The sequence below is a fragment of the Notamacropus eugenii genome, chromosome 2 (genome assembly GCF_028372415.1).
Source record: "Notamacropus eugenii isolate mMacEug1 chromosome 2, mMacEug1.pri_v2, whole genome shotgun sequence".
In the NCBI taxonomy this organism is placed as follows: Eukaryota; Metazoa; Chordata; class Mammalia; order Diprotodontia; family Macropodidae; genus Notamacropus; species Notamacropus eugenii.
This window is the reverse complement of record NC_092873.1, coordinates 171543181-171561119: the sequence shown is the minus strand read 5'-3', so window position 1 is coordinate 171561119 and position 17939 is coordinate 171543181. Positions and strand designations below refer to the sequence as shown.

Here is a 17939-nt window from a genome sequence, read left to right as displayed (position 1 = left end):
TAAAAAATAAATAAAAATTAAAAAAACAAACAAAAAAGAGGCATAAGCTAGGTTTTTAATGAAATTCAGAAATCTGCCACCCAGCATTAAGGTAACAAAGTTGCACTGCAGTCATAATCTAATACTCAAACTTTAATTTCAACAAACACCTTGTGTACAATAAGATATTTTCTGAAATTACTTTAAGTGATTCCTTAAATCAGAAATCAAATCAAAGAAGGTTGTGGAAATTTAAAATTGAGATATCAGGACCACCTGCTGTATGATTCTCAAAAATCTGATTGTGCAGAGATATTTTTGTCAAGTGCCTAATGTAAAACATCACATTACTGTCATAGTGATCAGGGAGAACATACTTCTTAGTAATCTGCAACTGCTTGGCATTCAAAAATCAAAGGTAAAAATATTACCATATTTATCTAACTACTTGAGCTATTATAAATCTGCTGTACTTTTCATAATTAAATAATTGGTATTTATTTTCCTTAAGTTCAATTTTACTAAAATGAATTTTATTTATGTCTTCTGTTTTTATATCCTGATCATATATTCCGATCACAGAATCACCATCAAAAGTATTACCTTTCCTTACCTGTAGCAAAGAAAATGTTAATTAAAACATGGATATGGCAACTGGATCTGGCTTAGATTACATTTTGAACCACCTTCCAGCTGAGAAAATCAAAGAAACATTGGATCGTAGATTTAAGAGTTTGAGGGGACGTTAGCAATCATTTAATTCTCTTCTATCAATTATAGATGAGGAAATTGATGCCTATAGAGGTCAAATGACTGGCTTCAGGACATACAGTAATGAACAGAGGTAAGGAAATGGTGTGTTTTAAATTTTTTGTATGGGACTAAAATTGGTCATTATAATCATTCAGGATATCATTATTATTTTCATTTGTATAATTAAATGTAGTAATTATATTTCTCTTCTGGTTCTGCTTATTTCATTAAATCATTTCATATGTCTTCCTAAATTCTCTGAAATCTTCATATTTGCCATTTCTTAGTTTATAATATTTCATTACATTAATAACACCATAGTTTGTCCATTAATTTTCCAATCAAAGAATACCAAACAAAAAGAGCAAGTATAAATATTTGGTATGTGTGGAGATTTTCCTTCTGTCTTTGACCTTACTGGTATATGCCCAGTAGTGAAACCTCTGGGTCAGAGTTTATAAACAGCTTAGTGATTGCTCTGGCATAATTCCAAAACCTCCAGAATAGTTAGATCAATTCACAGCTCATCAATAATGTATACCCATCTTCCCACAGCCACTCCAACACTGATGATTTCCATCTTTTCCAATTTATTGAAATTTCCATATTAATTTAAGCTTCCCTTATAACACTCAAGCATCTTTTTGTATGATCCTTCCTGCAATTCTTTTGAAAACTGTTCATATCCTTGGATCCCTTACTTTCGAAGGAAAAATTGTTGGTCTTATATAATAGGGTTAATTTCTTATGCATTTATATGAAATTGTTGTTAATGATGTTTGTTGCAAAGATTTCCTCCATCTCTTTACTTTCCCTATTTATTCTAGCTACATTTGTTTATTTTTTGCCAAATCTTTAATTTTATAGAATTGAAATTTTTTATTTTGCCTTTTTGATCACCTATATCCTGGTATTTTTGATTACTACTGCTTTATAATTTGAGATCTAGGAAGTATATAACCCCTGTTTATTCTTTATCCTTATTTCTCCAGACATTTTGTTCTTCCAAGTGAAACTTATTACTATTTATATAATTTTAAAGCAACCATTTACTAGTTTGATTAGTATAGCACTAAAAATGTGAAATAATTTAGATAGTATTATTATTATATTGGCATAACCCAAACATGAACAATTTAATATTTTTTGAATTGTTTTACATTTATATCTGTAAAGTGTTTTGCAATTATACGTATACAATCCCTGAAGTATTGAAAAATTAGTTAGCTTGTATGTATCGTGCATTTTTTTTGGAATGACATTTTTCTTTTGATTATCTCTTTTTGGTTTTTGTTAGTATATAGTATGCTGATATGAATTTAGTTTAAATACTGCCATCTAAAAATAGATCATAATTCATAATAATAAGAGACATTTACCAAGTGATAAATGGTCAGAAGTTATAAACAGACAGATCTCAAGGAAAGGTATTGAAAATATCTATAGTCACATGAGAAAATGTTTCAAATCCCTAATAATGAGAAAATACAAACTAAAACAACACTGAAGTTCTTCTTTGCCCCCATCAGATTGGCAAAGTTAGTTGGCAAAAAACAAAGGGAAATTGGTAAAGGTTGAAAGGACTGTAGGGAAAAAGCAAATGCCCCCATGCACATTGATGTACTCATTGTAGAGCTATGAACTGGTATAGTCATTCTGGAAAGCAATTTGCAGCTATACCTCCAAAGTTACAAAACTGTGCACTCTTTCACCCAGAAATACCACTCCTGGACTTCTATCCAAAGGAGATTAAAGAAAGGGGGGAGAGCCCTATATGTGCAAAAATATTTGTAGAGTTCTTTTTTTGTGATGGCAGAAAACCCTCGAAGTTAAGGGAATGCCCGTAAGTGGAGGAATAGCTGAATAAATTATGATGTATAAGAGTAATAGATGGAATACTATTGTACAATAAAAAATGAAATGGGCTGTTTCAGAGGCCACAGGGAGTGGCCTGGTGTGAAATATGTAGAATACTGGACTGATGGAGAATGCAGTGAGCAAAATCAGGAGAATGATTTATGCTTAGCATCAGCATTTTAAAAATAACTGATTTCAAAAGACTTAAGAACTCTGATTGACACAATGAATGATCATGATTCCAGAGGAACAGTGATGAATAAAGCTTGCCTAACTTCTGACAGAGAGGTGAGGGACTAAATATTCAGCACGAGACACGTTTGGAAATGGCTAATGTGGGAACTTGTTTTGCTTGATTTGCTTATTTGTTACAATTTGTTTCTTTTCTCAGTGACGGGTGGTAGAGGGAGAAAAATATATCGTGGATAATTTAAAAGTTAATAATTAAAAAAGTGAAAATTAAGTAACGATAGGCTAGGGGTTTAGACTCATGCCAGAAACTCGCTCACTTACAATCATAATAACTCATATTTCTGTAACACCTGATGGCAGGAGAGGATTTTAAAGACTAAGGTCACTGGAGCCTCAAGGCAGTCCTAAGAAGGAGATAGGAATTGTGCGATGCTCCTTATTTTATAGGGGAGTATAGCAGAGGATCAGAGACATTAAATCATGAACTGAAATTCATATGGAATGTGACAGAACCAGGACCACCACCTAGAAGTCTAGATTTAAAGCCCAGGAATTTTGATACACTATCATTCTACTTCTTCACTCTAATGTGATAAGATTTAGGTTCTCTATAATTTAGGGTCTCTATAATTCTTCCAAATTTTAGTCCTCTCTAAATTAGTGTTATTTTCTGAGGTTTTGGTCAGAATATGTTTTGAGAATTGCATCCATTTCTTGGAACCACATTGTAGTAAGTATATTGTCAAACTTAAACATATACAGAAAAATAAGATGTGAATTGTAAGAGAATTTTAAACCATGATCATCTGTTGAAACTGATGCTATTTATCCCAGAGGAAAAAAAGACAAACTAGAACTGACCACTGTCTTCAAGGATACAGTGAGTATTGAAATATTCCTTTCTCTTCACTTTGCCACAACCAGGTTTGAGGTCTGTCCATAGAGATATGGGTGCACTGCTCTACAGGGGGAGGAAAAAGCCAGTGATAGTGAGAGAGCAAAGGCAACAGGAAGAAAAGAAAAAGAACAATGAGAGGTTTTTTTTGCTGCCAACTTGCTCCCAGGGGATGTCTTTAAGGATTAGAGAATTGTAGATATTTACCAACCTCATCTGAGTAACTAGCACATGGTGTACTATGGAGATCAGAAGACAGACAGAGTGAGAGAGAAGTAAAGATGAACATCACTGCCTCCAGTCCTTACCTTGTTTACATACCTTCAATCATCTGAGGGCCAAGACAAGATTTTTGAGAAAAAAGCTTATAAATGAGCTTTGTGAATGATTATGAAGATTTATATACATCTTTGTGATTAATACCATTAAGTCAAGGATTTCTCTCTTTTTTAAAAATATTTTTCCTGTAATAATTTTGAGCTACATTCCAGCAAGTCCAGAATCAGCCTCATCCCACTATGAGTACTATATATAAAAGTTGTTCCAAATTTCAGAGGTGAGGTCTACAAGCTAAGAGAATGATACAGTCTCCCAGCTCAAAGTATACCTGTGTCCTCTGGGTGATGAGAGTTTGTTATAAAGATTACAAGTTTTTGAAGGCCTGTTATATAGAGAAGGAGTGAGATTGCTCTTGGCCCCAGAGGACAGAATAGCAATGGATAGACATTGCAGACAGTTTTTTTTCCCTTGACATTCAGGAAAAATTCTAACAAAGTTATCTGAAAGCAGACAGTTTGCTTCAGAGGTAGGGAATTCCCTACTGCTGGAGGTGTCTAAGAAGGACACTGGTTAAACTCCTTGTCGAAGATATTATAAGGTAATGTCTATTCATTAATGGGGTTGACTAGATGGCCTTTGAGATTCCTTCTACCGCAGAGATTCAGAATCACATAATCACAGAATCAGAACAAAAGAATTTTAATATACAGAATTTTAGACTTGTTCAATGTATGTCCCCAAGAGAATCTTTCTACAATAACCTTTATAAGTGGTTATCCAGCCTTTGTTTGAAGATCTACAATGAAAGAATTTCTCAAGGCAGTCCATTCTACTTTTGGACAGCTTTGATAGAATTTTTTCTGTCATTTATACTCTCTTAATCTAGCCCAAGATTGAATTACCTTTTTTTTTAAATTCCCTGTTCTTACATTGGCTCATACTGAGCCAATTGTAGTTGATTCAAACCTCCATGTCTTTTTTCAATAAACTACTATCTAACTGGGAATCTCCAGAATATTGCTTGTGAGGTTGATTGTTTTTATCCAAGCATAATACTTTATTTTTGTTGCATTTCATCTTATTAGATTTTGCCTAGTGTTCTAGACTGATAATATTGTTTATTGGGGGGATCTTTATGTTATCATCTAGTGTGTTACATTTGTATTATCTTGTAAATTTGATAAACATGTCATCTACTGCTTTATTTAAAACATCGGAAAATGCCAAAAAGGAAGGAATGAAGCACTGATCCCAAGAGCACTCCAATGAAGATTTCAAATTGACTTTAAAGTATTAATGATGATTCTTTGAGTTTAGTCACTCAATCAATTCTAAATCCATTTAATGGTCCTATGATCTAACCTACCACTTTTCATCTTGACAATGGGAAGAACACATGAAATTTTATCAAATGATTTGCTAAAATCTATGTGGATTATAACTGCATTCACTCTGATTGAGCAATCTAGAGACAGTCAAAAAAGATATTTGACATCATGCTTGATGTTTTCAATGACCATTAGATAAAAGATGTAATGAAAGGTATACCTTTATTTGCCTTCTCAAATTCTGATTAATACTTTCTAAGATAAATTTTCTGATGGGAGATTTCAAGATTGTATTTTCTTCTATTATGCTAAAAATTTAAATCGAAAAGTAATTGGACATATATATTATACATGCATATATATACACATATATTTTACTACTTCTCTATATAACTGTGTATGTATATCTATCTATCTTTAACTAGGTGGTACAGTGCCAGGCTGGGAGAGTCAGGAAGACTCACCTTCCTGAGTTAAAATCTAGCCTGAGACACTTACTAGTCATGTTACCCTAGTTCTCTCATCTCTAAAATGACCTGGAGAAGGAAATGGCATTCCAGTGTCTTTACCAAAAAAAAAAAAAAATCCCAAATAGGGTCACAAGGAGTCAGAGAAAACTGAATGACAAATACATATACATATATACATACATACACATACGCATCTACATGTGTATATATGCACATATGTGTGTGTTTGCATGCTGTGATACTCTGGGCAAGCCATTAATTTCTCTTTGCCTCTGTTTCCTTAACTGTAAAATGGGGATAATAATAGCACCTAATTTGAAGGGTTGTTGTGAGGGATAAATGAGATAATATTTATGAAAGGTGCTTAGCATGGTGCCTGGCACATAGTCGGTATTGTATCAATGCTTAATCTTCTCTCTTTCACCTATATACTTCTCAGTTTGTGGTTATAAAATAATGGCTAGTATTCATGCAGTGCTTTAGAATTTGTAAAGCACTATACACATATGCATATATAATTTTATTTGCTAAGGATCTAGTTTGCTATAGAAAATTAGCCGTAATAAACTGATTTTTATATTATAATACTTTTATTGAGTATGCACTCAATGTCTGATTCTCATAAAGAGTGTATAGAAATTAAAATGTAATATATAAGGTGCCAGTAACCGATACCTTTTTGGTTGCTTTAAAAAAACAGATCTCATTTCTAAAATATATAGAGAACTGACTCAAATTTATAAGAATGCAAATCATTCTTCAATTGATAATTAGTCAAAGGACGTAAACAGGTAGTCTTCAGATGACGAAATTAAAGCTATTCATAATCATATGAAAAAATACTCTGTCAGTATCGATTGAAGAAATTCACATTAAAACAACTCTAAGGTACCATATCATAACTATCCAATTGGCTGATATGACAAAAAATGAAAATGATAAATGTTGGAGAAGATGTGGGAAAATTGGAACACTAATGCATTGTTGGAGTGGTTGTGAACCAATCCAGTCATTCTGGAGAACAATTTGGAACTATGCCCAAAGGACTATATACAATACCACTACTAGGTCTGTATCCCAAAGAGATGATAAGAAAGGGAAAAGAACGCTCATGTACAAAAATATTTATAGCAACTCTCTGTGGTAGCCAAGAATTGGAAATTGAGGGGATGTTCTTCAGTTGGGGAATGGCTGAACAAGTTGTGGTATATGATTATAATGGAATACTATTGTGCTGTAAGAAATGATGATGAGGCACATTTCAGAAAAACCTGGAAAGACTTATATGAACTGGTGCTGAGTGAAGTGAGCAGAACCAGGAGAACATTGCACCTAGTAACAGTAACATTGTGTGATGACCAACTTTGAAAGACTTAGCTCTTCTCAGCAATGCAATGATCTAAGACAATTCCGAAAGACTTACAATAGAAAATGCTATCCCTATGTAGAGAAAGAACTATGGAGTCTGAATTCATATCAAAGCATACTGTTTTCTCTTTCTTTTTCCTTTCTCATGGTTTTCCCTTTGTGTTATGATTCTTCTTTCACAACATGACTAATGTGGAAATATGTTTAATACGATTGCACATGAATAGCCTATATCAGATTGCATACCATATGGGGGGGGGAAGAGGAAAGGAAGAATAATTTGGAACTCAAAAATCTTAGAAGAGTTAATGTTGAAAACTATCTTTACATGTAATTGGAAAAAATAAAATACTATTAAGGGTGGACAAAAATAACAACCACCAAACTTTATTCCTGATCTTTTCTCTTTTTTTCAGAATGTTATTAGACATGCCTTTAAACTCTCTATCTCTGAATAGCTTTACATTTGTAGCGTTTCTTCTGTTTGTTCTTGGTTAGCTCTGGCAGCTTATTTTGCCTTAGGAAGCAGTAAAAATTCTTCATCCACCATAGTGTCTCAGCTATATATAGAAGTGGTAGAGTACAAATATAGCAGTACCATTATAATTACTGATGAGAATAGATGATGGTAGTAGATTCTATTCCATATTCTCTGCATTCCTTCCGGTTTCACCTACAAATGATTTTGGTATAATATAGCTTAGCTACAATGATACACATTGAATTTCCTATGGGCTTATTTCTCCTCAACTTCTTTTGTTCTTCTGTGAGGCTGTCCCACTCTAAAAAATTTGTAACCTCAGCCAACATTTTTCTTGGCTTCCACAACTTTCCATTTAGCAAGGAGATTAAATATTTGTTCCCTAGAAGAGTTTCTTTGAGAAAAATAAAGGACCTCTTTGTTGTCCCTCCTTTGCATTGATTAAACTTCTCTAAGCTTGGTATAGAAGTCCTGTTCTATAATGCAGCAATTCTCAAAGTGTGATATAATCCTTTGAGGTGGTCCATTAGGACAAGAAATGTTTTCATAATAATACTAACATCTTAATTTTAACATCTTAAATATCTATATATAACCCTCATAAGCAAAAGCTGTTTGAGGAGTGCTCAATAACTTTTAAAAGTGTAAAAATGTCTTGAGACCACTAAGTTTGAGAACTACTGGTGTAATGGATAGAGAGAGCCCTTGAATCAAGAAGACCTTTGACACACACTTCTTGTGTGATCTTGGGAATTTAATTCAGATTTTCATGTTCCAGTCAACTCACTAAGATTGTAAGTTGGAGAACAGGCACTAATGTGCATTAATGAACAGTTTCCTCACTGGGAGTTCCCTATTCTGGTGAGATTACAGGTTCAGTGAATAAAAAGAGTAATAGTCAATGTCCCTCCTTTGATGCATTTTCATTTTTCAGTATTGACAGCTTGTTTAAACTGGTCAGGTCAGAACTGTGGCAGTCTAATTTGGTGCCTTTTCATGTGATTACATCTCCCTCTCCCAGTGTTCACTTTGGTCTTACCAGCTGATGTTCTGCCGGCACACTTAATACTGGTCTCTAAATCTGTGACCAGCGTGTTCCCTTTTGCTTAGTTACAGATACTTTCATTTGTGTGTGCATATGTGTGTGATGGCATTGGGCACATCTTATAGCAAGCACCTTTCTTCTTGAGTCTTTATAGTATCTAAGTTTAACAGTCTTGAGTTGTTTACAAATAGTAGAACTCTGTCATCCCCTATACCTACTTTAGGGTTGAAGTAATCCTGGGCATCAAAGTGAATTTTGACATAGTTTGAAAGATCAAATTTATTCAGTTCTCCATCAGACTTAGGCTTCTTAATACATTGATCAGAGTTGACAGGTAAGCTGTAACCTTGTCTGCTAGCATTCACCATGAGCTCTGCAAGGTGAAATGAGTAAGTGCTTAAAGGAAAAGATTTTTTTATCACCCTTGAGTAAGCAATAAAACGAACTTATGCCAGCTTCTTATTCACCTCTGTGAGGAGAACCTGCAATGTGTCTTTGCACTTAGTTTCAATTTCCTTATGTATTTTCATTTGATTTATAACCAGAATATTAATAGGACTAGGCTTCAGAGTTCCTCCAGGAATGTGTCAAAGCATTAGTAATTGGATAGCGATTTCCCACTAAGTACTAATTAATACTTCATGATTGTGTGATTCTCGGCATTCTTTTTCTCTTTCTGAAAGGCTGGTACTCTCATTATGTAACTAGAATTTGGTTGCATGAGAGTGAGGATCATTTTTAATAAGATATCTTTATTTTAAATACAATGGTTCAATAAAAGCAAATAACAAAAATAACAAAATAAAGAGTATATTACATAAAATCCTTAACATTGATAAGATACCAAATAAATTAAAAAACAAAAAACAAAGAAAACATTTTAATGCCATGTTCCCTTACCTTTATGCTTCCTCTATCTTAGCCTGCCTTCCTGCCTTCCTTCGTTCCTTCCTTCCTTCCTTCCTTCCTTCCTTCCTTCCTTCCTTCCTTCCTTCCTTCCTTCCTTCCTTCCTTCCCCTTTTCTTATTCTCTGTTTCCTTGCATAACATGCCTGTCTTAATGTAGTCAAACATTACTTGAGCTTTTTTTGACTATTGTACCATTCTGATGAATTATGCAGTCCAACATATTCTTTGTTTTTTCCACTATGTCCTTTTCAGATGTCCATTATATCTAGTATGTTTAGCTCTACAATTTTTTTAAAATTTGTTTTTTCTTGCCTCTATCAGATGTTAAGAATAGAGTATTAGTCTCCCACTATTTTAATTCTATTTTTTTCTTAAAAGTTTAAAACTTTTCCTCTATAAATCGCTAGGTTCTTATAAATGTGTGTATATATATGTATTTGTGTGCATCTGTATGTTTGTGTGTATGTGCATGTATGTGTGTGGATACATATATATAATATACTTTTGTACATATATAATTGATACATTGATTTTGTATAAATTCTTTTATTATATTTATATTATTATATTGTGTTATATTAGTCATATTATATTTATGTCATATAACATATTACATTATATTATATTATACTATATCACATTATATTATATCATATCATATCATATTATTATATTATATTGTGCCCTTGTTTGTGTTTTCTTATGTTCTATTTGAAATTCAATTTTATTAAGTAACATAACTATTCCTCCTGCTTTTCTGTTTAGTCAGTACTATGGTAACTTGTAGATTACTCTTTAATTTTGAATTGTTTTTCTGGTTTAAATGTGTTTTCTGTAAGTAGCATATTGATCACTTCTTCTTTTTGTTCCATACTATAGTCACTTTTATTTTATTGAGGATTCTACTTCATTTGCATTTAATGTCACATTTATTAGCTTGGTTTTTTCTTCAATCATCCTATCAGAAAGGTTCACATGGATTCTTATTCTTATTTATGTGATTAATCATGGAACAAACTTCCTTTGTCTTATATTAGTAACCAATACATTGCTTTTGCTCAGACTTCATTTTGGGATTACTCTGATTCCTACCCCATGCCCATATCTTCTCTCCTCTTATTTCTCTTTTCATTGTATACCTTTCTGTTTCTTTAGAAAAGGCTTTTGAAACCCTGAGTTATTTAGATAATATAATACTCTGAAAATTCTCACATTTTGTTTGAAAATGTTTTAACTTAATTGTTTTAAACGATTATCTTTTTTTTTTTTTTTTTTTTGTCTAGGAGACATTTAGTATTTGAATGCTTTTTTTTTTGAAGTGGACAAAAAGTCTTTATGCAAACTTTTCAGACTCTTTTTGCTTCTCAATTTTCTTTTCTTTTTCCCATTCTGGGTTTTGCTGAATAGATAATTCTGACATTGTGGATCATGACTCTGAGTTTTATAAATGTCATATTTCAGTTCTTGTGATTCTCTCTTGTCCTTGAAAACTCAATTATGCTATTCATTATTAATTTTTGTTCAATCATAGCTGATTTTTGTATTACTCTGGAAGTTTGTAATAATACTTAACATGGTATTATTGCAGTTTATTATTGATTAGGTATTTAAATCTTAGGTTTTTCTTCAGTAGTATAATGTGAATTCTCTTTGTATTTTTTAGTTTTCAACAATTCTGTAAAATTTCATTTCCATGAAACATGGTATCCAGATTCTTTAGCTTTTTCTAAATTATCTGAAATATTAGTAATCCTGACCACTGTACCATAACTCTTTTCACCCTATCACCTGTGTGGTTTGTAATAGATTGGATGATTCAATGCTTTTTTCTGAGTCAGTATTTCTAGACACAAATCCATTTTACATTGTAATTTGCCTGTTTTGCTCTTTTTTTTTTTTTTTTTAGTTTTTCTACTGTTTTCCAAATATTGGTCTTTTTTATTTATATTTGCTTAGTTTTTAAAAGCATTTTAAAATCCTCATTTGTTTGACTGCTATGGTTAATAATGTTCATATTTTGCTTGGTATTTTGATTATCTTTAGCAATGCCATTCTTTGCTTAATTTTTTAATCTAGTTTTTATTCATTTGAGGATACCTTGTATGGTTTTTTTGGCCACATCTTTTACTTATGATACTGTAGTTTCCATTTATCTCTTCATTCTCTTTTAATCCAAGGTGTCAATCATGGATCAGGCTCTAAGGATCATTTTTATGTATTTCATGAATTTCCACAGTTTTTCTCCTCTTCCCTCCAAAAAGAGTTAACAAGGAATAGACAAATTTTTGTTAATGAATTTCTGTGCACTTAGCTAAAGTGGATCTTGATGGAAGACACATCATCTACTCAAAACCTTTATGGCTTTGTGGGACTTGCAAGAGTTTGTGCCTTTACAAATAATCCTTGCTGATAGTTTTATGTAAATGCTGTTTTATCAATTTATAGGAAAAAACTATTATTCTTTCAAGTGTTTTTAATAGAAATGAGGGTTCTATTTTATCAAAACTTTTTAATGCATTTACTGATATAATCATATGATTTTTGTTACTTTTGTTATTGATATAATCAATTATGTTAATAGTTTTCCTTATCTTAAACCAGCCTTCCTAACATAGTCTTATATAGCATCACCTTCACACTATAATGAGGTATCACAGTCATATTTTACTGGAGGGCTACAAAACTAAGTTGGGTAAAATCCCATTCTAGCATTTGTTGTGGGTTATAACTGCTGGAACAAAGAAAAAAAGCTGAAACAAAAAAGAACTCAAAAGAATAAAAAGAGCAATATTGAACCACAAAACTTATTGGCATATACACATATCAAATGTTTTAACTTTTTCCTCAGCAATAATCCATATTTGTATTTTTAGAATTCCATTATTTGATAACCACCATTTCTTGAATTCTCTTTGCTTTTACCCGCTTTTCTTAACCATGGAGTCACTCCTATTATTTCTTTGAGCTTTTTGAAGTCTGTTCCTCTAAACTCTAGGGTAAACATCTGACCATTATCAGCATCTCTGTTTTTGGCTGGAACAAATTTTCGGGTGTTGGGATATTTTCATCACTTTTTTTCATCATGTTTTTTTCTTTCACTTCACCAGTTAGTTACCATTGTTGGTACTTTGGAGCTGAGTCTAGAGTGTCAGCTGCACTTACTGAGTTCACAAAGTTATGAGAAGTAAGTTAATGATATTTTTTTTTCTAGGATGATTAACTTAGTGGGTGTTTTTTCCAATAAATTGCCTTTTATGTAGTAGGTACTCAGTAAATATATGTTGGATCTGAATCAGTACAATTAATAATTAGACTTAAAATGTTGCTTCTGTATTATATAAAATTAGTCTTCTTAATAGTATTTTATTTTTTCCCCAATTACATGTCAAGGAAATTTTTGGCATTAATTTTTACAAGATTTTGAGTTCTAAATTTTTCTCCCTCTCTACCTCCCCTCCCAATCTTCCAAAAATGGTGGACAATTTGATATAGGTTATATGTGTACTGTCATGGAGAACATATTTCCATAGTAATCTCAATTTTGAAAAAAGAAATGGATTAAAAGGAAAAATAAAACATGAAAAAGAACAAAGTGAAAAAAGTATGTTTCAATCTGCATTGAGCATCCATCAGTTCTTTATCTGAAGTGGATAGCATTTTCCTTTGTGAGTCCATTGTATTTGTCTTGGATCATTGTGCTACTGAGAAGAGCTGAGTCCTTTATAGCTGATCATCACACAATGTTGCTGATACTGTGTACAATGTTTTCCCAGTTATGCTCATTTCATTTTGCATCCATTTGTACAAATCTTTCAAGAATTTTCTGAAAACTGCCTGTGCTCTCCTCAGTTTCTGATATTTTGACACCACAAATAGGGCTGCTATAAATATTTTTGCGCATATAAGTTCTTTCCCTTTTTTAATGATCTCTTTGGGATACGGACATAGTAGTGGTATTGCTAGATCATAGGGTATGCTATGCACTGTTTTATAGCCCTTTGGGCATAATTCCAAATTTCTTTCTAGAATGTTTGGATTAGTTCACAACTCCAGCAGCATTGTATCAGTGTCCAATTTTCCCACATCTCCAACATTTGTCATTTTCCATTTCTGTCATGTTAGCCAATCTGATAGATATGAAGTGGTACCTTTGAGTTGTTTTAATTTGCATTTCTCTAATCAAAAGTGATTTAAAGCACTTCTTCATATGGCTATAGATGGCTTTGATTTCTTCATCTGAAAACTGACTGTTAATATCCTTTGACCATTTATCAGTTGGGGAATGGCTTGTATTCTTATAAATTCAGTTCTCTATATATTTGAGAAATGAGAACTTTACCAGAGATACTTGCTATAAAGATTGTTTTCCCGTTTTCTGCTTTCCTTCTAATCTTGGTTACATTGGTTTTGTTTGTGCAAAAGCTTTTAAATTTAATATAATGAAAATATCTATTTCATAATGCTCTCTATCTCTTGTTTGGTCTTGAACCTGCAATTCACTTGACTTCTCCTTTAAGAATTTGGATATTATAATATTTGGTACATAGTTTAGTAAGGGATTTAATGGAGTATTAATTTAGTATTACTATTACTTCATTGCCTATGGTACTTTTAGCAAGATGTAGTTTCCTTTCTTATCTTTTTTTAATTAAGTTCTACTCCAGTCCCTTACCTTTACTTTGTGTGTATCTCTCTGCTTCAAGTGTGCTTCTTGTAAAAAACAATAACAACATCAGCAATGTAGGAGTCTGGGTTTTGACTCACTCTGCTGTCTCTTTCCATTTTATGGGAGTGTTCATCCCATTCACATTTAAAGTTATGATTATTAACTGTGTATTTCCCTCCATCCTATTTTTCTTCTTGTTTGTCCTCTCTCTCTTTTCACCTTTTCCCTCCTCATCATTGTTTTACTTCTGGTACTTTAGTGTTGTGGCTGCTAAATCCTATGTAATCCTGATTATGGTCTCCAATATTTGAATTGTTTCTTTCTGGGTACTTGTAGTACTTTTTATTTTAACTTGATAGTTCTATAATTTGGCTATGATGTTCCTTGGAGCTTTTATTTTGGGATCTCTTTCCTGAGGTGATGAGTGGATTTTTTTTCAAATTTTATTTTAGACCCAAACACCAGAAAATAAATACAGAATAGAGAAAAGAAACAAAAACATATCATAAACTTAAATATCAGAATTTAAATACAAATTTAAAAAGAAAAAAACATATCACATGCATAGCAGAACATAAGAGAGGATTCAAATTATGTGACAATATATTTTCATTTCAGGAAAGCCTGGATGATAAATACTTGTGTTGAAAATTGTCCATCTTTTCTTTGCTTCCTTGTGAGTTCTTTTGTTCTCTTCTGTGTGCTTTTTTACTTTGTTCTTTTTGCCACCTCCCCTTACCCCTCAGAAGGCTACAATTCGGTTTAGATGTTTCTCTATAGCTATAGATACATACATACACATATACTTATACACACACACACACACACACACACACACACACACACACACATATATTTTCCCAAACCTATTCTACACCTAGTCTTTGGTTTTCATGTGTGTGCTTATCTCTTCTTTCCTATCCCTCCTGCCTCCTCTATTTAACTTCTACCTACTACCTTGCCCTCCTATTACTTGCCTACTCCCCTCTAAGGATCCCTCTCCTATCCTTACATTCCCATAAATCTAAACATCCTTCTATACCCCCCTTACCTATTCCCTCACCCTCCCCTCTAAAGATGCATCCCTTGTTCTTTCCCCCCTCCCTGTACTCTGACCTTTTTATTTCCTCTGAATTTAGAAGATTTCTATATTCTTTTTATTCTTTTATTTGTTTTCACTGTTCTACAATCACTTCCATATAATTTAGATTTCCCCCCCTCTTTTCCTCTTTTCCCCCCTCATTACTCCCTCCGTCCCCTAGTTGGCATACAATTTTATATAAGTTCTATACATACATTCCTATTAAATACATTTTCACCTTAGTCTTGTTGCATAGAAGAATTAAAATGAATGGGAGAAATCATAAAACAAACCAAAATGTAATAAAAAAGAAAATGATCTGCTACATTCTGCAATTGAATTCCATAGTTCTTTCTCTGGATGTGGAAGGCATTTTGTCTTGAGACCATTTCAAATTTTTTAAGTCCTTGCATTGCAATGAAGTTCTAAGTCTACCAGAAAGAATCCTCGTATACTGTGGTTGTTGCTGTGTATAAAGTTCTCCTGGTTTTGCTCCTTTCACTCAGCATCAGTTCATATAAGTCTTTCCAGGACTCTCTGCAGTCTTCCTGTTCATCATTTCTTACAGCACAATAGTATTCCATTACATTCGTATACCACAATTTATTCAGTCATTCCCGAATTGATGGGCATCCCCTTGATTTCCAGGTTTTGGCCACCACAAAGAGTGCTGCTATAAATATTTTTGTACATGGGAGACCCTTTCCCATTTTTATGATCTCTTGGGGATACAGTCCTGGAAGTGGTATTGCTGGGTCAAAGAGTATGCACATTTTTGTAGCCCTTTGGGCATAGTTCCAAATTGCTCTCCAGAATAGCTGGATCATCTCACTGCTCCACCAACAATGAATTAGTATTTCAACTCTCCTACATCTTCTCCAACATTTATCATCATCCTGTTTTGTCATGTCAGCCAACCTGATAGGTGTGATGTGGTGTCTCAGAGTTGTTTTGATTTACATCTCTCTAATCAAAAGGAATTTAGAGCATTTTTTATATGACTATAGATAGCTTTGGTTTCTTCCTCTGAAAACTGCCTGTTTATATCCTTTGACAATTTATCAATTGGGCAACAACTTGTATTTTTGTACAATTGACTCAGTTTTCTATATACTTTAGAAATGAGATCTTTATCACAGACACTAGTTGCAAAAATTCTTTCCCAGTTTTCTCCTTCCCTCCTAATCTGGGTTGCATTGAGTTTGTTTGTGCAAAAAATTTTCAATTTAATGTAATGAAAATTATCCATTTTGCATTTCATAATGTTTTATATTTTGTATTTGGTCAAAAATTCTTCCCTTCTCCATAAAACTGATAAAAAACACTAATTTGTTTATAATATCAGTCTTTGTGGATTTTTTCAATGCCTATTTTGTCCTCTGGTTTCAGGATATCAGGGCAGTTTTCCTTGATATCTTGAAAGATGCTGTCCAGGTCTTTAATTATGGCTTTCAAGTAGTCCAAATGATTCTGAGATTGTCTCTCATGGATCTATTTTCCAGGTCAGTTGTTTTTCCCTTAAGATATTTTACATTTTTTAAATTTTTTCATTCTTTTGAATTTCATAGATTCTTGATATCTCACAGTCATTAACTTCCACTTGCCCAATTCCAAATTTTAAGGAGACTTTTCCTCAGTTAGTTTTTGTACTTCCTTTTCCATTTGTCCAATTGTACTTTTTAAAGAAATGTTTTCTTCAATGGATTTTTGTATCTCCTTTTCCATTTAGCCAATTCTATATTTTCAACTTTTGTTTTCTTTTTACACATTGTGATTTTTTTAATTCTCTTGCATTGCTCACATTTCTTTTCCCAATTTTTATTCTACCTTTCTTATATGATTTTTAAGCTCCTTTTTGAATTCTTTCATAAATTCTTTCTGGGTTTGAGACAACTTCTCATTTTCTTTGGGGTTTTGCCCATAGGTGTTTAGACATTGTTGTCCTCTTCTGAGTTTGTGTCAATCTTCCTCATTACCATGGTAACTTTCTATGGTCAGATTATTTTTTCTTTGTTTTTTGTTGTTTTATTCATCTTTTTTTAAATTTTTTTCTTTCTTTTAAATTTGAGCTCTACTCCTGGGGTGGAAGGGGCATTGTCTTAGGCTTCTTGTGCCAGTGATTTCAGGTGTGCTGATGTTGTCCTGAGGCCCATGGGGGACCCTCAAGTCTGGTGCTGCACTGAGAGGGTGGGGGTGGGTGTTTCTGGTGCTGCTCAAGATCATAGGTGTCTGGTTGCTTACCTCATACTGAGTCAAGGTCCTAGTGCTGGTGTCTGGCATGTGCTGAGGCTTGTGTGGCATTTCCCTAGGACTACACTGAAGCATGTGCCTATCTGGCTGCTGGAGGTTGCCTGCTTTCCCAGGGCTATGCTGAAGCTCTTCGCAGTTCTTGGAGCTGGAGTTTGCCCATTATCTTGACTATACTGAGGCATGTGGGGGAAGGGAATCCTGGTATTGGCATTTCCTTGCTCTATTGCACTGGGGCTCAGGATCTCCTGCTTTTGCTGTGATCTTTCTGGTCCTGGACTGTGATCCCCTTTTACTCAAGTGAGACAAACTTTTCTTGTGGTTCCTCCTAATTTCTTGGACTAAAAGATTGCTTCACCCCATGTTTTTGCTGGTTCTACTGTTCCAGGA

The 17939-nt window shown here is 33.2% G+C and overlaps 1 long non-coding RNA gene across 1 annotated transcript in view; it reads left to right on the top strand.

The window, feature by feature from the left end:
* The window catches only part of LOC140526551 (uncharacterized), a 103630-nt gene continuing 85691 nt past the window's right edge, over nt 1-17939 (top strand). The window contains exon 1 of the long non-coding RNA XR_011974424.1: nt 1-823. This is a non-coding gene — a long non-coding RNA (uncharacterized lncRNA). The remainder of the gene's footprint in view (nt 824-17939) is intronic.